Source organism: Marmota monax, unplaced genomic scaffold (assembly GCF_021218885.2).
Source record: "Marmota monax isolate L192 unplaced genomic scaffold, Marmota_monax_Labrador192_F-V1.1 WCK01_AAM20220418_F8-fsc00126, whole genome shotgun sequence".
Lineage (NCBI taxonomy): Eukaryota > Metazoa > Chordata > Mammalia > Rodentia > Sciuridae > Marmota > Marmota monax.
The window spans coordinates 463,097-486,359 of NW_026695245.1; the positions used below are offsets into that span (position 1 = coordinate 463,097).

At 33.5% G+C, this 23,263-nt stretch overlaps 1 long non-coding RNA gene across 1 annotated transcript; it reads left to right on the plus strand.

The window, feature by feature from the left end:
• The first annotated feature begins 18,049 nt into the window (after positions 1 to 18,049).
• On the plus strand, positions 18,050 to 22,270 carry LOC124085971 (uncharacterized). Its single transcript, XR_006849654.2, has 3 exons — positions 18,050 to 18,190; positions 19,310 to 19,417; positions 21,176 to 22,270. It is a non-coding gene; the product is annotated as an uncharacterized LOC124085971 (long non-coding RNA).
• The last annotated feature ends 993 nt before the right edge of the window (positions 22,271 to 23,263 follow it).

Here is a 23,263-nt window from a genome sequence, read left to right on the forward strand (position 1 = left end):
TGGGTACATACTCATACACCTAACTTGAGTGTGAACTAAGGTCCTTTGCAGCTCCAAGCATTTTCAAACTTTTATCATATCTTAATGCATTCTTAAGTTGTACCTAGTGATAGAGTAGAACTTCAGGACAGTGCCATAGCATGGGTCTTTTGGAAGAAAAGCTGATGCTTCCTTCAAAGTGAAGAGGTGGTTCAGTAACCATTATATTGTCATTATATTGTCAATCACTCAAGCCTGCTATGTCCGAGGCACTGTGATAAGCTTCCTCTACACAAAGGCAAGCAAAACAGGTCTGATGTTGAACATGGACACTTACCTCTGACTCTGTTTTAAAATGACAAGCTAATCATGGGCTTCCTAACTGTTGTTTTGAGCACTAGCCTAATCTCTGGCTGTACCCATACTACATTATGTCTTTAGGAGTTTCTCCAAGTTTCAGCATTGAGTTTCTGGCCACATCTTCAAAACAAAAACAAGTAAACCAAGTTTGTGGTGGATCTTGTTTAGGTATGTCCTCCTGAAAGCCATATTGACATGATTTTCTTATTTAACAGGGAATAATTTTCCTCTTTCCTGACTATCTCCACTTAATGATGTCATTGCTATCTGTAGGCAGCTTTATAATAATATATTCCCTATACAAATGTTTAAAGAATATTAAAAGCATAAAAATGTCACATAGTAAGTTCATTTCTACCAAAAATATTTAAGCATTTTGAAGAAAAGTAATTTTGCAACTGAAATATTTGTAGCTTTGCCTTCAAAATAATGCCTGTTAAAATATTGTTATAATATGTATAAAAATCATTCAAGTTTTCTAGATAAGTTTTTTACTCTTTCATTTTAATTACAGAGAGAGGAGAGAAATATAAAAGATTTACTCTGTAAGGAAATTAGTAAAAACTCCAAAAATATTATTTTAGGAAGTGCCAAATTATTAAACTAATCACACTCAAACTAACATTGAAATAATTCAGTGTGCTAAAAAATATTTTTAACCCATTAGAAAGCTAAAAAGGGAGAAAGTTTAATAGTGAGGTGAACAATTTTAAAGAGAGGAATCTTATGACTCTATCCCAGGGAATAGAGAAAAGAGGAAAAAGGAGAAATGATTCCAAATTTGCAAGCTGTGCTAACAGTGCATGGGTTTGACATAAGGGATTAGAATACTGAAGAGCCTTGGTGTCTTAGTTCATTTTCTGTTCATATAACAAAATACCTGACACATAAAATTTATGAAGAACAAAAGTATAAATGGTCCATGGTTCTGGAGGCTGGGATGCTGGAGACCATGGTGCTGGCACTTGCTCAACATCTATCTGCTCAGGGCCTTCTTGCTGCATAACAGCATGGCAGAGGCCAATCCATGGTGATAAAGAGCAAGTTTGCTAGTTCAGGTCTCTATTTTTTTGAAGCCACCAGTCACATCATGGGGGCTGTACCCTGATAACATTAACTCATTTGATTACCTCCCAAAGATCCTATTTCCAATCAGCATACGAACTTAACAATTAAACTTCCAATACATGAAATTTGGAGGACAGGTTCTAACTACAGCATCCCAACACAGAGATTTTCACACCCACTTTGCCATTCTTCCTCATGGAACTGCACTGAGTTAGCTGAAGTATACAAAGTCTTTCCTGAGTGCAAGGTAGCAGAGGACAGAGTAGGAGAGTGGAGACAGACCCTCTCAAGCCCCTACGAAGGCCCTGAGGTCTGCATTGACTCTGCAAGCTGAAGACTGTTAGGGTGTGGGCAACACTGTGAGCCTCCTCACATCCTGTACCAAATATGCTACAGAATAGTGGATCAGGGCCCCTGGAATAAGAAATCTGTCATAGTGCAGGGAACTCTACTTTGATGGGTGGCAACTCCAATCTCAGTTCTTATATTTTATCCTTTAACTACAAAGTGCTTTGAACCATAATACACATGTGATTTACTGGTTAGCCTGGGACTTTGACCAAATGCACAAAAAGAAGTTGTCTTACTAGTTTTCTTGGACTGCCGTAACCAAACATCATAGACTGAGAGGCTTAAACAACAGATACTTATTTTCTCACAGTTCTGGAGACTGGAAGTCCCCAATCAATGTGCTGTCAGATTGGTCTCTTAGGAGGGCTCTATTCCTGGATTACAGATGACAGTTCTAGTTGTGTCCTCACTAAACTTTGCCAAATTGCTGAATAATATAAGTTTGATAATTTACACTCTTACCAGAGAGTATGAAAGCCTATTTTCATACATTCTTGGCCATTCTCCAAGGGTTCAACACAGAACTACCCTATGCCACAGCAGTTCCACCCATAGGTATATAACTTTCAAAATTCAAAACAGGTATTTAAAAAGTACATTTACAAGCTTCTTCATAGAGCACTATTCTCAGCAGCCAAGAAATGAAAGAGCCCGAATGCTCATCCAAAGGTGAATGATTTTAAAAATTATGGTATACAATGGGATATTTTTCAACCATAAAAAATAATGAAATATTGATCCATGCTACAAATTAAGATGAATCTTGAAAATATGATGCTACTTAAAAGAAGACAAACACAGTAGATCACATATCATACGATTCTATTTGTAACTATATATAGCTAAATCTATAGAAACAAAATACATATTGGTGGTTGTGAAAAACTGGCAGGAGGAAATGGGGAGAAAATATCCAGTGCACGTGGAGTTTTACTTAGAAATGAGGGAAATGTTTTGGAACTGGATTAAAAGTGTTGATTGTAAAATATTTATATATCTTTTATTTATTTGTTTGTTTTATGTGGTGCTGAGGACCGATCCCAGTGCCTTGCACATGTGAGGCAAGTGCTCAACCTCTGAGCTACAACCCCAGACCAATAAAACATTTTGAATATATTGAATTATTCATTTTAAAATCACTAAGTCTGTTATATAAATTATGTCTTAATAATCTATTTAAATGAAATTTAAAATAGGACCTAATGTTACTAACTAACGTTTACTCAGTCATAGAAAATGACTACAGAATTGCAAGGTGGTCTCTGAAACTGAGGCCTCTCTGAAGTGACTAACAGCCTATGGATGCCCATTCATTTCAGTCTTGGCAACTGGGGCAAGTCCTTCCTTGGAGAAGAACCCAGACAGCACATGTCTTTAACTACATATATGGGATTATTCATATTTCTATGTCTTTTTATGTCACCTTTGTTTTCTAAGATTTTCTTTTTCTATATTACTAAATTCTCAAATTTGTTGTTATAAAATTTCTTATCTTTTTTATTTTCTGGAAGACATAGATTTCTCTTATCTTCCTGATATGTGTGTGTGTGTGTTTTGTGTATGTGTTTTGTATGTGTGTGTGTGTGTGGAGAGAGAGAGAGAGAGAGAGAGAGAGAGAGAGAGAGAGAGAGAGAGAGATCTTTTATTTCTTTGAATTTTTCTCAGAATAAATTTACCAGTTTTGTTATTCAAAATACCCACTGATGGCTTTATGGATCACATCAGATTTTTCACTATATTCTACTCTTAAAATTATTATATTCTGATATCGTTGTTGGTTTTAACTTTTTTTTTTTTTTTCTAAATTCTTGCCTGAAATGTGTCTTTATTATTGAACTTTTTGGAGGGAGGAGTTTACTTTAGATATTTAAGTCTGCTATACCTTGAGTGTCTCCCCTAAAATTCATGTGTCTGGAATACAGCTCCTCCATCCAGCTGTGTTGGGAAGTGAGGTCCAGTAGAGGGTACTTGGAATCAGGAGATATTGCTCTCATCAAAGGATAATTACCCTTTTTGTGAGTTCTTATTCTTGTGGGACTGGATTAGCAATTGTGGAAATAGTTTGTTATAAAGCAAGTCTACCCTTGTGTTTTCTTTTGCACACAAGTGCTTGCCTTTCTTCTTTCCGCCATGAGTTGAGGGACTATGAAGGCTTCATCAGATGTGGCCACCTAAGCTTGGACTTAATCTCTAGAACTGTGAGCCAAAATATGCCTATTTTTAAAATTTATTACTTAGTCTCAGGGATTGTCTTATAGGAACAGAAAATAAATACAAGGTCTATATATTATACTTGTAGCAAACTTTAGCTTTACCCACACAGGTTGCTATATTATGACTTCCTTATAATTTAATTAAAATATTTATCATTTCTATTGTGATTTCTTCTCTGCTCCTCAGGTTATATAATAGTTTATTGATTATTTCTAAGAATGCATATTTCATATTTACCTTTTTGATATTGATTTTAGTATAATTTCATGATGTTTGAATCATTTAGAATAATTTAATCTTCTAAAATTGAGACTCATTTTCTTGCTCTGCATATGAACAATTCTTATATTTCATGAATATTTGAATAAAGTATACATTCTAGCATTTTGTTGAAGTAATCTGCATCTGTAAGTAAACACTCATTATATGTTTCAAATTTTTATGAAACATTATGTTGTGACTGCTTATTTTTATGACTTATTGAGAATAATGTATAAAAATCTATCACCAAGAGGGAATATTTGTCTATTTCTCTTTGTAGTGTTGTCATATTTGTTTTATATATCTTAAGTTGGTATTATTAGACAAATCCAAATTTAGAATTTCTATGTATGACAGATGAGTACAACCATTATTCACTGTAAAATTTAGTATTTTATATCAGTAGTTTTGCTTAAGACTTTGTCTCATACCAATATGGACGTATCATATTCCTTTTTGGCCAAAAATTGCATATTTTTTCCATCATTTTCTTTCTTCCTTTCAATATCCTTATATTTTAGATTTGCTCTTCATAAGCATCATGTAGTTGAACCTTTTAGTCTCACATTTGGTATTTTAATTAGAAAATTTAGTCCATTTCTATTAATGTAATGGGAAAGTCACTTAGAAGCAACATTATTCTTTACTTTCCATTAGTCTTAAGTTTTTAAGTTATTCTGTTGTCTTATTGTTAATTGTTATTTTAATTATTTAATGTTCTCTCTACGTTGACTTAAATGTTATATATTCTTTTTCCTTTTAATTTGATATTAAAATATTCATTCTTGAATTATTGAAGTCTAATTGGTATCTTATCTTTTGATCATTTGATCTAAATATATATCCTTCCTGACTTACTTAAAATATTTTCAGTGTAATTTAATTATCTGTCTCTTTCCCTCTCTTTCTCATGTTTCCCATATTCATGTATGTACATATACATTTGTGTTTATACTTATATACTATATTTACATTGAAAATAAAATTTAATATAATAAAAGCTTTATGGAAATAAAATTCACATGTCATACAAATTACTCATCTAAAGTATATGATTCAATAGTATTCAATAGTTAATAGTTAGGAAACTATCACAGAAACCAATTTTAGAACATATTCACCACTTCAAAAAAAGAGACCCTACAGACAGACATTAGCAGTCACTCCTCAAACCTTTCACCTCAAACAAACATTAATCTACTTTCACTGTGTACAGATATCTTCTGGATATCTCATATAAATAGATTCAGAATATGTAGTCTTTTGTGACAGATTACTTCCACTTTGTTCAACATTGGTCTACGCTGTATCACATATGAGTATTTTATTCCTTGTTGTGACTAAACAATATTCATATATATAATATTTTATTTATTTGCTCATTAATTAATGTGACATTTAGCTCCTTTCGACATTTTTAGCTATTGTTTATGATACTATTATGAAAGCCTGTGTACAAGTTTTCATGTGGACATGTATATTCAACTCTCTTGAGAGCTTGCCTTGGAGTGGAATTTTGGGGGCATATAGTAATTCTGTGTTTAGCATTCTGAGACCAATCAAACTGTTTCCCACAAGAGTTGAACCATTTTACATTCCCACTGCTAAAATTTCTGAATGTCCTTGTCAACCCTTATTACTTTCCAGTTTTATTTCTTATTCTAGTCATACTAGTTGATGTGAAATAGTATTTAATGTGGTTTTTATTTGTTGCTCTAATGACTAATATTGCTGAATCTTTTTTCATGTGCTTTCTGGCTATTTATATGTATTCATTAGAGAAATAAAAGTTCTTTTCTCGTTTTTAAATTGAGTTATTTATTTTTCTGTTGTTGAGTCATAAGAATTCTTCATTTATTTGATGCTAGACATTTTTAGATATATGATTTGCAAATATTTTATTACTTTGTGGTTGTTCCTTTTTCTTTCTTGATGATTCCCTTTTGAAGATTAAAAGTTTTTAATTTTGATTCAGTCCAATTTGTTTGTTTTCTTTTGTCACTTCTGATTTTGATGTCATATCTAAGAAAGATTTGTCTTGTACAAGGTCAGTAAATTCTTGACTATATTTTTTTCTAAAAGTTTCATAGTTTCGTCTTTTCTATCTAGGATTATGATTCACTTAGAGTTTATTTTTATATAATCCCCAGCCCCATTTATTGCAAAGTCTATTCTTTTCCCACTGAAACTTGGGGCAAACTTATTAAATATTCAATTGAGTATAAACGTGAGAATTTATTTCTGGACTCTTGGTTCTATAATTTTCATCTAAATGTCTATTCTTATAGTAATACTATACCATCTTGATTACAGTAGTTCCATTGTACATTTTGAAAATGGAAATTGTAGGTACTTCATCATTTGCAGGAACGTTTTAGCTATCCTGGGTCCTATATACTTCCCTATGAATTCTAGAATTATTTGCCAAATTTTGCGAAGAAGTCAGCACTGATTTTAAGAATTGCACTCAATCTAAAGATTGTTTTGGAGAGTATTGCCGTCTTCAAAAATATTATAGCAATGCCAGAACTATATTAAGTTTTCTGACTCATGAGAAGTCTTTCATTTATTTAGATATACTTTGTCTCAGCAATGCTTTGTAATTTTCAGGATATAAGTTTTGTAGTTATTTAATTTCTTTAATTTCCATCCCAAATACTTCATTCTTTTTGATGCTATTATGCATGGAATCTTGTGCTTTATTTCATTTTTATTCATAGTATATACTACTTTATTTTTGTATGTCATTTTGTACCCTGTAACTCTAATGGATTTACTTATTAGTTATAATTTTCAATATACAAGCTCATGTTACTTATAAATAGAGAAAGATGTTTTTTTTCTAACTTCAGTGCATTTTTATTTCCTCTCTTGGTCATTGCTTTAATTAGAATCCTTAGTACATTGCAGAATAGAAGCCTTTAGAGCAGATATCCTTGTCTTATTCCTGGTCTGGGTAGATTCCTCAAGTTACCATTCTGGGAATGAATCTCTCACTGTTTATTGAAACCCAGTGTCATTGTTATTATTATTTTAGTCTGTCAATATTCATTTAGATTTATCCATTTTCTCCTGACTTCCATCTAGAATCAATTTATTTCTGCCTGAAAAGAAGTGTTTCATATTTACTTTGGTGTAAGTATGCCAGTAATGGATATTCTGCTTTTGTTTTTCTTGAAATGTTTAATTTTATTGCTTTTTTAAAAGATAATTAAAAATTAGGTAGCAAAGCACTAGTAGCATTATTTTTTTCACTACTTTGATGACATTTTAAGTTTTTCTGGATTTAACTCTTTTGTTGGGACACTAGCTATTAGTCTAAGTATTATAGCTTTGAAAATTGTCATTCATTTTTAGTTTCCTTTAGGTGATTTTGTTTTATATTTATGTTTTGTAATTTCACATCAGTGTTGTATTCTTTGCTGTGAATCTAAAGATTGATTTGGAGAGTATTACCATCTTCAAAAATATTATAACAATGCCAGAACTATATTAAGTCTTCTGACTCATAAGAAGACTTTCATTTATTTAGATCTACTTTGTCTCAATCTTTAGATTCAGTGCAAAGATGGCCACTTGGGGGTTACAGGGTTGTGTGAATCTTCAAATTGATGTCCATCATTTTTAGAAATTTATTTCTTCAAATATTTCTTCTTCACCACTTTCTCTTCTGGAATGTGCATTCTTATATTTTATATCTAACTATATCACCAATAATTCTTTTATTTTGCATATTTTGTATCTTTTTGATTTTGTATCTTTTTGTCTTTCCTTTATTCTTGATGTTTTCTCTTACTTGTCTTTTCTCTATTCTCTTCCTTTGTGTCTAACTTTTTAAGCCCACTCTCAATTTATTGAAATCTCCTTGTTTCTTTTTTAATTCTAGATTTTTCATTAGTTTATTTTTATGATTCTCTATACTCTTTAAATTTCTCAAATTGCCCCTTGCATCATTTAAAGCATGTATTTAATAAGTCTATATGACCTGGGTCCCCTTTATTTATGTTACCTGTTATTTCTTATAGTATGTATTGCTTTGTCTTGTCCCTTTTTCTAGTATGGTCATTAATATAAAAATCAAGATAATGTCATCTTTATCTAGAAAAGGCATACCTTTTCATGTGACAGACAGTATGAACTACTGTCCCAGATCATTTTAGTCAAATTACTAGGATCAAGATAGATTGAAGTTGGGAGTCTATTTGCCACAGGATCTGGTTCATACTTGCAAATAAAATACAGTCCTTAAGAGTCTCAATCCAAGGTCCTGAATTTTTACTAGATCACCCCATTTTGGGAAGACAATAAAATAGAATCTTCTCCTACCAACAGAAGGTTTTAAAATTTCTGCTTGTCTTCTCTCTCCCCCAAATGCTTATGGTTTGCAGATGCTTCTTGCAGAAAAGCTGTCTCAGATATCTGACTCATTCACCGGGTTTCCTTCTTCCAAAGGGTTCAATACCCATAATTTCCATGCTTTGTTAGCTCTCCAATGCATTCAAACAGATACTTTTTATGTCTTGTCCATGCTTTCTTGCTGTTCTCAGCAGGAAGATTTTCTGCAAGATTTGTCAGTCATTACCAAAAAAGTTCTGCAATATGTTTTCCAAAATCAACTTAAGAAATATTTTAAAATATCTAAAAATAAACAAAACATGGTTTCTCAATATATCTATAATAAACCAAATACTCTATTATGCTTTAAAGGGTCCTACAAAACCTGGGCAAAACCTATTTATTCAAATTTACTAATCTCTCCTTAACTCATTTACTTCCTTAAGATTAGTCTTTTCGTTCCTCAAACGTATCATCTTCCTACTTCAGACTCTGAATTTATTTCTCACTTTGGAACACAAATGGGAGCACTTTCCACATCACTGACTCCTGCATATCCTTATCTTGGCTCAAATATTGCTTCTTCCAAGTAGCCTAGCCTGTCTATCAAACTAAGTAGACTTTTCCACTCATGAAATCTATTGAAACAATACCCCCTTTATTTGTCTTCTGGCATTCACCATGAGGTATAATTATCTGTATTTTTATTAGAACTTTGTATTTATGTGGACGGAACTTTGTGAGTCACTGCTGTGTCTTTAGCACTCTAAAAGAAGCTTGGCAACCAAAACTACTTATTAAATATTTATTTCAACAAAGGAATCTTGGCCTAGGACTATACGTGAATTTATTACCTTCTTTGACCCTGGGGTGATCATAATATCATGCACAGCATACTATTTGATACAAAAGTAGATATGAAAATATCTAATTCTTAGAAGACATTCAACTAACTTATTTTTTATTCCTTCTTTTCTTTTCCCCATTTTTACTACATGGTAATCAAAACAAGTACATTTTATATTTTTGGCATAACTGATTTATACTTTGGAAAAATCCTGTAATGGCTAATTTCTATTAAAATACCTTTGCTGAATGGTGGGAGAGGGGATTGCAAATTTCCCTGAAAGAATATGAAGATTTTCCTTGTCTTTTTTATATGAATAAAAACTTTGTTGCTTATTAAAAACAAATATCTACATATATGAAAATAAGCTAAGTAAGAAGAGCATTCTTATTAGAGTTTGCTTTTAATTTGGGTATAGTAACAGTATTGAAAAGATAGCAAAATGCTTGTCTCTGGCTGTCACTTCCTGCTCCTTAGTTGCAGTCTAATTAAGGCTTTGCCTAGATTTTATGTCTTAGGAATTAAGGTGGACAGGATATATTTACAGCAATTTGTTACTTATTGCAGTGGCTGCACTGTGGCTAAATGGTGTGAGTACACGTGGCTCTTTATTAAATATGATTTGACTATGATTTATGCTGTATTAGTGTTGAGATGGTCTGGAAATTCAATTCCCATGTATCCTGTTATTTCTGTTCTTAGATTTTTAATGAACAAGCATTTCACCAAGTAGAACTCATTAGGAGAGACACACTGGGATGGATAGATTTGTACTATATTTCATTCCATAAGGGAGCAGTACAATGGCATTCTGCAGAGGTTGGCAGGTCTTCAGTTTGCTGCCATTGAGCTACAGAATATAAAATAATGCATGCATAATAAATTAGCAATTCTAAACATTTTTCTCTTGGTTTTATACATACCTATATTATATGAAACCTTATTCTAGAAGAAGTCCTACTAAGGAAGACTCAATTTATCCCACCCAATTGCTCTAACACAAGGAACAGAAAAAATTCTTACTTGTAAATATTTCACACTAAAATTCTACACATTCTGTTTTGTTTGTAGATAGCAGCGTAATTACAAATTCCTTATGCTTAAATACTTTGTGACCCCATTAGAGAGAGAGCACAGTACAAAAATATTCAATGTGTCATAAACACAGTCATTATTTCTAGCACATACAGAAAATTACCAGTATCAACAAGGATATGGAAACCTTCAAATTAAAGTCAAAAGATAAAACAGAGTAAATAACCACTCTTTTCACAATGAATATGAGGCTCTGAATCTATCAAATGTGAAAAGCAAGCGAACTGCATACACTATGAAGTTGAATATATCTTGAGAATCTCCTCTCAGGTTCAGACATTGCTTATGTTTCGCTAGAACCTTATTATAATTAGAAATATCTGAAAACTCCAGCTCTTGAAATAAGATATCTCTAATATTGTAAATTGAATTTTGACATTATTAGATTTATTCAGTGAAAGGTAAATCCTCCTTTCATAGAGGGATTCTTATACTTTTTATATAAAGGATCTTTATTTTTTAGTTTCATTAGGTCCCTTACACAACAGAATTGCTAAATTCAGATGCTTTTGAAAATTCATAATCATATAACTTGTTATTAATTATTTCCCCTTTCTTGAACAATCTCATGTTAGTAATTTTGTAAGCTAAATTTCATTTTTCTAGCAGTCAGATTCAGTTATGTTTTCATCACAATTGAACAGATATTTATCTGGAAATTCTCGCTAGCAATTACAGGAAAATTCTCCTGTGGGTTTATAATGTTTGGTGTGGTTTCCAATAATCTATAATTAATGATTCCCCAATATTAAATTTCTTATATTCATCTGTTTATTACTCCCTCATCCATTCATTTCTTCATTCACTGATCCATTTATCATAGTAGTATCATCTACTTCTTGAATTTTTTATGACATAAAACATGATGGATTTAGGATAGTAACAGCACATAATCAGAGCTCAGAAAATATTAGTTATTGTTATGTATGTTGACTTAATTCTTCAGTCAATTATTAGAATACATGATGGACGTGTGTTTTATATGGGAATGATGTGTAAAACATGTTTGCCATCACACCCATAAAACACGCTCCATTAATGAACCAATTATATAAATAGAGGTGTATTTTGGGTGTGATCCTTTCCCATTAATCATGATGGCAAAACAGATCAAGATACCAAAACTTTTTCAAAATACCCTTTTTAAGTAATATGTATCCTTTCCTTAAAAATTGAGAATTTAGTAATCTAAAGGGGAAAAAAAAAACAAGCTTTGGCTCTGTTTTCAATCTCTGTAGTCTCTATAATAGAAAGAGCTTTGTTAACTGTGAGTGAGGAATTTCATTCCAGTTGGCATCTACATGACCCTGGTTAGGTCATTGAAGCTTACTGAATCATAATATCTTTACCTGCAAAATGAAAGGCAAATATCTGAGAGGCGGGGACTTGGAATTTGTAGTTTAATAAAGCTTCCAATGTGCTTCTGAAGCCCAGCCACCCAGGGGTGCAGAGATCAATAGCAATTCTAAATTTAATATTAAATTTAGATGAATGAATGGATGATATTCCTCTTTTCTGTATAGGTAAGTAAGAGGTACATGTAGAATGTTCCTTGTCTTAATGTTACTAATGCATTTTATCCATTAGACATTGTTTGGGAATCCTAGAGGCCTCTATTAAAATGCCATCAATTGTGTAGCAATCAGACACATCAGTCTTTTTCCAACTTAGTATGTGCCATGGTTTGAGTGTGTCTCCTTCAAAACTCAAGTGCTCCCAATGTTCCTAACATGAGGAGGTGGGACCACAAAAGGTTATTAGGCCACGAATCAAGAGGTGAAGTCTTCATGAGTGGAAATGAAACTTTTATGGAAGAGGCTTCAAGCAGTGCTTTGCTGCTTGCCCTTCTGCTTGATGCTTGTGAGGAAGAGCATTCCTACCCTCCAGAGGATGCATCCTCACCAGACAATGGAACCTGCTGGCCCTTTGCCCTTGGTCTTCCTAGGTTCCAGAACTAGAAGAAATAAATTTCTTTACAAATTCCCCAGTCTCTGGTATTTGTTGAAATAGCACAGGCTAAGACAGTGTGATTTTACACCTTGTCATTTTAATAGAAAGCGAAAATCAGCAGGGGAACTTTGGCTAGGGGAGAAAGGAGATGTAATTTTGAAGTACAGGGTGCTATTTAGGTTTGGGTTTTTAGGATTTTTTAAATAAGTAGTGTCAAATAAGGGGCAAGTTAGGTTTCTAAGTATTTGATAGGTATAAATGAAATTTTAGAAATTGAAGCTTGATGCCAGAAAAGAGATGGGAACACAGAATTCATTCAATCACTCAGTTCTTCTCCATAGTTTATTGATTTATACTTCAAGCCAGGCATTATGTTTGGCATCAAGTTTAACCATGCAATAATAATACAGTCTTCAGTCTGAAGGTAGTTAGAGTTTACTAACCAATAATCCTTAAACACTTACCAATTTCACCAAGGCTCATGATATTTAACTGTACACTGCATTTAAAAACTATCTTACCTCTGTGATCTAATTTATGCACCAGGCTATTTCATTCCAAAGTTTAGTTTCAGTACACGACTTTAATAACCTTTGCCAGATCACATGTAATCTTCACATTTAATTGTTTACTTTATATCAACTTAAGGCTTACACATAAACATTTATTTAAAAAGTAAGGATAAAATCAATATCATCAGTGGAAAATCAATACCATCTTTCAGAAATGTATGGTTACCATAAAAATAAATGCAAAAAAAGTAATACCAAGTACTGCTTAGATGCAGTTTTCTGATCAATGGTCTAGGATGGCTCTTATATTGTTAATAAAGGTATTAGCACTCATAAGAAGGTGTTAAAATATGTCTTAGTGAATTATTTTTCTACCCTTAACCTAAAATATCCAAAGAACATATTACCAATTAACTAGTGTTTATTCTATTATACCTTGTGCATAATGTGGAGAACACTGGGTTTAACAAATGCAGAAATGTGTTGAGAGTCTAGAAAATATTGATGTTAAATTGCATTTTCGTATGCAGAAAACCTCAAAGAATTGACAATAATATAAAACCTGCTTGGAATAATGACACAATTCTTAGAATAATAAGTGATTATAGTAAGATTACAGGATACAAGGTTAAAATATACAAAAGTTAATGACTTTCCTATAAGCTAGTGAATGATCAAGTGGAATTTGAAATTAAAAATAGAATACTATTTATATTACCCAGCGAAAAAGAGAAACATTAAGGTATAAGTCTAATAAAATACATGCTAGCTCTGTATAACAAAATACATACTAGCTTTATAATACTAATGAAAGAAAGCAAAGAATTAAATGGGAAGGTAGCTAATGTTCATAGATAGGAAGATTCAATATCATTTTCTACAAATTGATTTATAGCTTTAACACAATCCTGGCCAAATATCCTAGCAAGTTGTGTTGAGGGTATTGAAAAACTGATTCAAAACTTATATGGAGATTCAAAATACACAGATTAGCTAACATAATACTAAAAAGAGAAGAACAGATTAAAAAAATGACACTACCCACCTTTAAGACTTCCTATAAAGTTATAGAAATCAAACAGTCTGTTCCTGACATAAGAATTGGCAAAATAATGGGATAGAATATAGAGCCTAGAAATAAACTCACAAAAATAGAATCAACTGATCTTTGATGATGGAGAAAAGACATTTTAGTGGAGAAAAGATAATCTTTCATCAAATGGTACTGGAACAATAGGATATTAACATGAAAAAAAATAAATTTAATCAGAGACCAGATTGTATTCCATGTATCTTGCCTTTCCCATTAATTTCTAGCAACCATCACTAATTTCTTACATTGCTTACAAAAATTAAAATGGACCATAGATCTAAATATAAAATGAAAAATTATAAAACTCCAATAAAATTATGTAGAAGAACATCTAGATGACCTCGAGGTTAATGATGACCTTTTAGGTACAATACCAAAAGAATGATCTATGAAAGAAAGTATCAGTAAGCTATACTTCATTAAAATGTAAACTTATGCTTTGCATAAGGTGTTACCAAGAGAATCAGAAGACATGCCACAGACTAGGAGAAAATATTTGCAAAAGACATCTAATAATGGAGTGTTATGTAAAATATATAAAGAACTTATAAAAATATACAATAAGAAAATGACAACTCAATTAAAAAACTATCAAAAGACCTGAAGAGATATCTCACCAAAAAGTTAAAGAAATGGCAAGGTGAAATTAAAAGATGCTCAATACCACATAACATTAGAAAACTGAAAATTAAAACAACAATGAAATACATTTACATGCCTGTTAACTGGCCAAAATCCAAAACACTGAAAATATCAAATGCTGACAAGAACATGGAGCAATGAGAATTCTCATTAATTGCTATATGGCAAAATAGTATAGCCACCCTGGAGGATGTATAGCAATTTTTTAGAAAACTACCCATTTTCTTGCCATATGACACAACAATTATGCTCCTTGGCTTTTATCCAAATAAACTTTAAACTTATGTCCATGCAAAAATATGCACACATAGATTTATGGCAGCTTTATTAATAATTTCTAAAACTTGAAAGTCACTAAGATGTCCTTCAGGAGGTAAACATCTAAACTGAAGTATATTCAGACATGGATATACTTCCATTTATATGGATAAATGGAATGTTATTTAGCACTAAAGAGAAATAAAGTATTAAGCCATGAAATGACATAGAGAAAACTTAGGTGCATATTACTAAGTGGAAGAATTCAATTTTAATTGCTTACTATATGATTTCAACTCTATGACATTCTGGAAAAGGCAAAATCAGGAGACGGGGGGAAAAAGAAAATCAGTGATGGTTGTGAGGAGTTAATGGGGAGGGAAGGTAAATACATGAAACATAGGATTTTTTAGGCAGTGAGATTATTCTGTATGATGCTATAACAGTGGATACATGTCACACATTTGTAATACCCATATAACACAACAGTAAGAATGAACTCCAACATGAAATATGGACTTTGAGTAATAATGATGTGTCAATGTAGGTTGATCTATTGTAACAAATGCATCACTGTGATGTGAGATGTTGATAGTGAGCGAGTTTGTGCATGTTCAGGAATAGGAGGGATATGAGAACTTTATATTTTTGCCCAATTCTGTCACAAATCTAAAACTGTAATGCTGTGCATACCAGGTGTACCCCAAAAGCTTATGTGTTAAGCAATGCAGGAATGCTCAGAGACAAAGTGATTAGATTATGAGAGCTAAAACCTCATCTCTGTGTAATCTATTTCAAGGATTAATAATTTGAATGTTCTTAGTTGCAGATACATGAGGTGGGATGGAAAGGGAGAGAAAAGGGAAATTGCATGGTGATGGAGGGAGACCCTCATGGTTATACAAAATTACATATAAGAGGTTGTGAGGGGAATGGGAAAATAAACAAGGAGAGATATGAATTACAGTGGATGGGGTAGAGAGAGAAGATGGGAGGGGAGGGAGGGGGGATGGTAGAGGATAGGAAAGGTACCAGAATACAACAGTTACTAATAGGGCATTATGTAAAAATGTGGATGTGTAACTGATGTGATTCTGCAATCTGTATTTGGGGTAAAATTGGGAGTTCATAACCAACTTGAATCTAATGTATGAAATATGATATGTCAAGAGCTTTGTAATGTTTTGAACAACCAATAAAAAAAAAGATTTGAATATCGGTGTTTTACCAAAAAAAAAAAAATAATAATAATTTGAATGGATTACTAGGTGGTAACTGAAAACAGGTGGGATGCTTCTGGAGAATGTAGGATTATATCTTGTCCCTGGCTTCTTGCTTTCTTTTACTCTGCTCTCAGGCTGCCACGAGCTTAGCAGTTTTCCTGTGCCATGTCATTCCACCATGATGTTCTGCCTTACCTCAGGCCCAGATCGATGGATCAGCTGACCATAGAATGAACCTCTGAAATTGTGACCCCCAAATAAATTTTCCTCCTCTAAGTTGTTCTTTTCAGATACTTTGATCACAGCAATAAAAATCTAACACTCTTCTCTAAAACATAAAGTTTTATTTTTAAAAGATGTAGGAAAATGTGTTTATTTATTTTGAAGTGCAAGTAGATTTGTCTTTCTGTGGAATCATAGAACATTTTTATAAAAAGCCCTATTTTGTGGAGCCTTAATAATTGATCAATTTAAGGAAGTGTTGTGTTCCAAGGCTGACTTTTATATCACTTGTTGGAACTCAGAACACATTGTCCCAAAGGAAAAACATTCTCTGACTGTTTAAATTCCTTTCACTATCTACCCAAGCTTTTTCAATTCAGAATGTAGCTGAGCATTTGGAATCATACTCCTAAATGACCTAAAATGTCTGATGCATCAATTAGAGCCTTCTACTCCCTTCTCATAAATGCTGCACCTGAGTTCTGAGCTGCTTTTATTTATGAACTTGCTGCAGCATTTTTGAGAAAGATTAGGATAAGAATTTTAGATTTTTGAAGGAAAAGGAGGTTCCCTGGATAACATATGGCATCTTGGATCCAGGAAAGATGAGGGAGTTCAGAGGATACTGTAGTTGAAAGTTCAATCTCTGGAGGCTACAGGACAGGAAGTTAGGAAATCATATATGGATGGATTATTGGTAACTTTTTTTTTTGTTTTTCATAAGGGTTTCCAGTTTACAACACTATTTTTCAAAATATAAGAATAATCATCATGGCTCATATTTAATAGGGGAATTTTGTGTGCCAGAAATTAAACTAAAGACTGTAAGGATTGTCCTGATAGTGCTCAAAAGGATCCTTAGATAAAATTACTCTAGTTATCCCCATTTTACAATAAGGACTCTTAAGCTTAGATAGCTTCGGTAACTTGCCCATAATCTCATATTTACAAAATGGCTATGAATGGATTTGAATTGATTTGGTTTGATAGCAGAGTTGATTTTTTCAGATACTTTGATCACACTTTGATTTCTTTTATTTAAGAAAAGAACTCAAATAAGAAAAAAAAGTACTTGTTTACAAGTCAGCCTTATTATTGGACTTGTGTCCATAAATACATAATGTGGCTAGAACACATAAAATAATTTTGGACTCTGAATAATTCAGGTTGTGAAATATTATGTTTACTTGGGGAATCCAGATAAATATCCAAAGGTCAACACCAGGTATTTGTTGGCCTGAAAAATGTGCGCAGTCACCTGGGTTTGATTCCAGAGCTGGGAAAGGGACCAAAACTTTTCCTCCTACTTGACTTGTGCGTGGTTAATTGCTTTCCATTTCCCATCTACAGGCACTTTCAGTTTTACTAAGCCTTTACCTTTGCCCAAACTTGGTTTCCAGTTTGATTCTTTTGTAAGGAGCCAGGGCTAAACCCTGGAAAGAAAGCTGTGAACAGAAGACAGCAATAACAGGGAATAGAGTCAATGAGCTATCCAATGTAGATCATTAGCCCCTTTGATTCTTTGACCTGGAGAGTCAGGTGATCAATGCAGCATGCAGAGGTGTGGCTCAAGCACGCCTCCACTTGTCCCGTGGTGAAAGAGAAGCTTTGCCTCTCCCCTACAGGGAAACAATCCAGCTGAAGTTGGAGGAGAGGAAGAGGAAGGGAGGGAGGGAGAGACTCAGCTCATGCCTGCACAGAAGGGTTCACACCCAGGGCTGGAATGGCATGACCCAGGAGGCAGTGAGGCAAAGCTCATCACAGAAGCAGAACTAGCCCGGTAAGCCTGAAAACTCAGTCCTAAGCATCTGCGATCTGCCTCCCGAACATTTGTATCTCACTCTAGGAACGAGGATGAAACAGCTGCGCATGTTTTCCGTGGTGCTGTAAACCTGTCATCAGCACTGCATTGTTTACATATGGCTACAAGGTCTTTAAGCCCAGGATCCCTTAGCTATACAGCAGGGACAGATATTTACATGACAGCTGTGTCAATTGGAAGCAGCCTTGTGAGCTTGTTTGTTTCACTGAAGCGCCACTCACCACCACCCACCCCTCCCCCACCGCCCCAAAGACACAAATCTAATTCTTTTCCCTTTTTCAAATGAGCTCCATGTTAATAATAGAACTGCAGTGCAGATGCTCAAAATGGAAATAGCTGGCATTTCCCTAACAAGACTCATAATTCTGCTAGAAATAATGGATTTCAAGTGAAATAGCTCGAGTCCAAGAAGAGTGGTTATAATTCATGACCAGACACCCAAATGAAATCAAAATCTGGGAAACATGCAAAGTGCTAATTTTCTACATCAGTGGAATTTATCAAGTTCCTACTGATTAATTTGAACAGTGGTTTGGTTGTTCAATTGATAGAGCTTTGTTTGCCTTGCAAAGACATCTGAATGACATTGATTTAAATATTATTGCAACTTCCTGGTTTTCTGAAAAGCTTTTAAAACTGTAAATCAAAACCCCTGAATCACAAGTGGCTAATATTAAATGCTTTTATTTTTATTATTCTTTACCATTTGAGGAAAGACTCCTATTTATTTTTTCAATGAGGTGAATAGCAGTATATCTTTGGAGAACAATTATTGTACATATCTCAAGGAAGGGGAGCATAATTCATTACTGTTGCTTAGTTTATTATTAACTTTCCCAAAGAAAGTACTTATTGTATAATAATGACTATTTACAATTAGCTTGGTTGAAAATAAACCACTCCTAAAATGTTCACAAATAGTTCTACACCAATAATACACTCTCCTAGGTTTGAATCTGTCCCTCAAAGTTCATGCATTGAAACTTTATCCAACGCAGCAAAGTGGGAGGATTTTGGATAGTGAGGAAGCTACCCTCATGAAGATATTAATGTTTTGTTTTGTTTTCTAAATTGCAGGAGCAGGTTCATATCATGGGAGTGGTTTCCTTGTATGTGCCCCACTCTTGATCTCTCTGGCCCACTCTTGCCCTTCTGCCTTCTGCCATGAGATGGCACAGCAAGAAGGTACTTTCCAAATGTTCACATCTTGATCTTGGAATTCTCAGTCTCAGCATTGTGAAATTTCTGTTCTTTATAAATTACCCAGTCTATAGGCCTATAGTATAGCATTGCAAAATGGACTAAGACACACCCTAAAATCTATTTCCATTGTATCACAATGTCAAATTGAAAAATTTGTCTGTGGTAGATTGAATAGTAAGTCCCTCCGCCACGGTGTCCACATCCTAATCCCAGAACCTGTGAAGATTACTTTACATGGCAAAAGGAACTTGCAAATATAATTAAATTAAGTATTTTAAGATGGAGAGCTTATCCTATGCTTTCTGAGTGGGCCCAATGCCATTACAGGGTTTCTTGTAATATAGAGGCTGGGAATTGGAATGAGGGCTACAAATGATGGCAGTAAAGAAAGACTTAAAGATGATCCACTTTAAGGATGAAGAAAAGAGCCATGTGCCAAGGAATTCAGCTCAAAGAGCTAAAAAAGGCAGAGACAGAGATTTTTGCCCCTAGAGCCTTCTGACAGAGTGTAAACTTGCTATCTCTGGTCCAACCTAGAGAAACCTGTAGTGGTTTCAGTTGTAAGATGACAAATTTGGGATGCATTCAGCAACTATAGTTGTTTGTTATAGCAGCAATGGAAAACTAGTATGCTGACTAACCTTAATACTTAAGAAAATTAAAGCTCTTAGATAAAACAAAGGGAGGATTGTTTCATGTGAACATGAAAATTTTAACTAAGATTTAATCCATTCATTTAGGTGAAGATGTAAAATTTCCAGCCATTTTAAGGTGAAACACATCCATCCCACTCTGAAGCCATGTTAGATGATTTAGGATTCTGTTAATTTTAACATGGCTGGTCCCAGAACCACTGTGCCTTTAGAATACCCAAAGGATGCTAAAAGGACCAAGATAATGAATGAGCTGTCCAATTATTCAGGAAATTATGAACAGGTGCTATACAATTCATGTTCTATCATTATACATCATTCATCAAGTTAATAGCTTCAAATTGTTGAGATTCATATTTCTGTAAGTCTTTTTTAAAATTCTAATATATCAATATACTATTTATTACCTCATAAAAATAGAAGAGAGAGTTTTCCAGAAGGACAGGAGCCTAGAACTTGGGTTTTGAAGTCAAAGAACACCTGAGTTAAAAATCTCATCCCAACCATTAATTAATAGTGGGAGGTAAGTAGAGGAGGTAGGATGGAATTTTTCATATGCATCCTTGAAAAAGGGAAAATTATATTTTAATTTTATAAATGAAGAGACTAGGGATTCATAAGCATATCTATATAAAGACTTTCTACATGTATAGAATGGCAGTATTGACATTAGATTTTAGGAATGTTCTGGTTTGTTGTTCTTTTTGTTCTGAAAACTTAATTTAGCAGGAATGAAAAAGCATTAATTTGTGGATCATAACATTTCTATATTCAAATTTCTTCTGATTTCTAGTTATAGGTGACTAGAAGAAAAAACATCTGTGCCTGATTAATTATTTTCCAATGTAAAGTATGTGTGACTTAGCCAAGGGGCTAAAATCAGATATGACTTTTTGTGGTTTCTAACCCAGCATCAGGTGGAATTGAGAAAGTTTAGGTTATTGTCTCTCATGAAGGTCCAGATCTCTTTGTAGATTCCCAGTGTTCATTATTTTAAACCACACTTCTCTAGGAAGAAGGAGCTATCTGTGTAGCAATCTTCACCTTATGTTGTAAGAAAAAAAAAAGGTGTGTGTGTTCGGTGCAGGGACCGGGAGGGAGTGTTCAGGAAAGATCGATCCTATGAAAGAGTAACAAAAGTGAAATAACCTCAGCCTGTAAGAATAAAGAACACTATCATGAAGATTGGCCACTGTGGAAAATCATACTAGACCTACAACCAGGTGAATTTTTTGTGTGATGTTTGATTTTTAGTGATATTTTTTCAATGCCTATATAAAAAAGATTATTTAGGGAATAGGCCCAAATATTACCGTGTTTTCTACCTTCTCTACATGTCTCTTATGGAAGTCTTGACCCCAACATGTCTTATTGCAACTTAAAAGGGCTAATTAATACAGAATGCAACCATTTCATCTAGGGCACAGCCCTCAAATTTATAAAACTTAAAAGTTAAAATTACTTAGTGCTGTTGATCTCACACACTTCTTTTTTCTAAGAATAATTTATGATTACACATTATACCCTATTTTTTCATTTCCTCAAAAAAAAATCTTGCTTGATTTTGAACTTTGAAGACAGTGGGAAAGCATTGACGCATCTTTTCCAATCACAGTCAATTGAATCCATCTCTCTTTATTTTTTATGCATCAGGCATTCCTTAACTTATGCAAAAATTATGATTTTAAAAAAATTTTTGTGCATGTGTTCTATGTCCCACTTTTTTTTATATCAAATTCTGACTGGCAGGTACATAGAATGGTGCTGACTGCATGCATAGGCTGGCTGTCCAAAGCAATTTCCATATAATGCTTTCCCATAGCATTCCATCTTGGCATAGTGCTAGCAAGTAAAAAGTGGATTTATAATGACTATTAATGTCATTTGAGGAGAGAAGTCAGTGTCCATGCAAATGAGAGATTAATGCTCATCCCTAAATGAAGTGTTGGTATAGCCAAATGCCGAGACAGCAATGCCTTGCAGCCTGTTTAAAAGGCATTTCAATCATAAGATGATAAATTCCCTCACGTTGGCTCAGACAACCCCAGCAAAGCAAAAATGGTCATTCGTCCAAAAGGATAGAGCAATTTGGGAATGTGTAAACATTTTGTTTAGCTTCCAAGAGAAAAGTATATGCTATTGTACTTGCATCTTTAAGCAAAAATGTGACCCCCATCTCTAGCATTAAGAAGCAGTGCTTAGCTTTCATGTATGCACAGGTAATTCTGGCTATGACACAGTCACTGTTACCCATGTATCTTTCATGTTCCAGGTTGGACTGTAAAGGCCATCAGAATAACCCATTGACATTTAGGAAAATATATTATGTAGCATACAGGAAATTTACTCTTGTAATAATTAGGAACAAATATCTCTGGTTAGTATATAGTTTAGGGAATATTAAATTTATATAAATAGTAGGTCAATATGATTGGCCATATCACAGTAGAAAGCTTCATTTTAAATTCATTTCTGTAATATATTATGGTAATTTAGAAGCAAAAAATTAGACTACTTACTTCAAAGTGTCAAATATAATTATCACTTAGTGATTTTTCACTATTAAGGGTCATAGAGAATACCTAGGACCTGGAATAATTTGTTCTCATCATCGTTGGCATTTTGCTTTGAGACTCTGCTGTAATTTTATGACCAAATAAAAGATAATAAATCCATCTCTTCCTTCCCACCTCCATTCTCTGCCTCCTCCACACTCACCAAAGACACCCTTCACAGTCTCTTCAGGCATTCTGAGGCAAATACAGATCTGGGATCCCGCCTCAATGGAGCCTTTAATTATGATGATGTTTTGGTAGATCATAAGCTATCTTACTACATAAATTGGAAAAGCAAAGACTTATATAAATGACCTATATTTAGTATATATCTTTGGAGTTCATGCATTTTTCTTCCAATCTGTGAAGCAATTATCTGCTATTATAATTTAAATATGAATTAATTCAATCAGAGACCCAGACTCTCTCCTAGAAGGCATTGTAGATTAATGAGTAAATATGTATTAGCATGTCTTAAAACTGCACATTATTGACCCCAGAGACAACAGGGGAACTATAATGACTGATTATGTAAATCTTCAATTGCAGATTGTTGCTATACTCCATAATGCCATTAATTTACATTAATGTCAGTCTTTCCTTACTAGGCTCTTATTAAT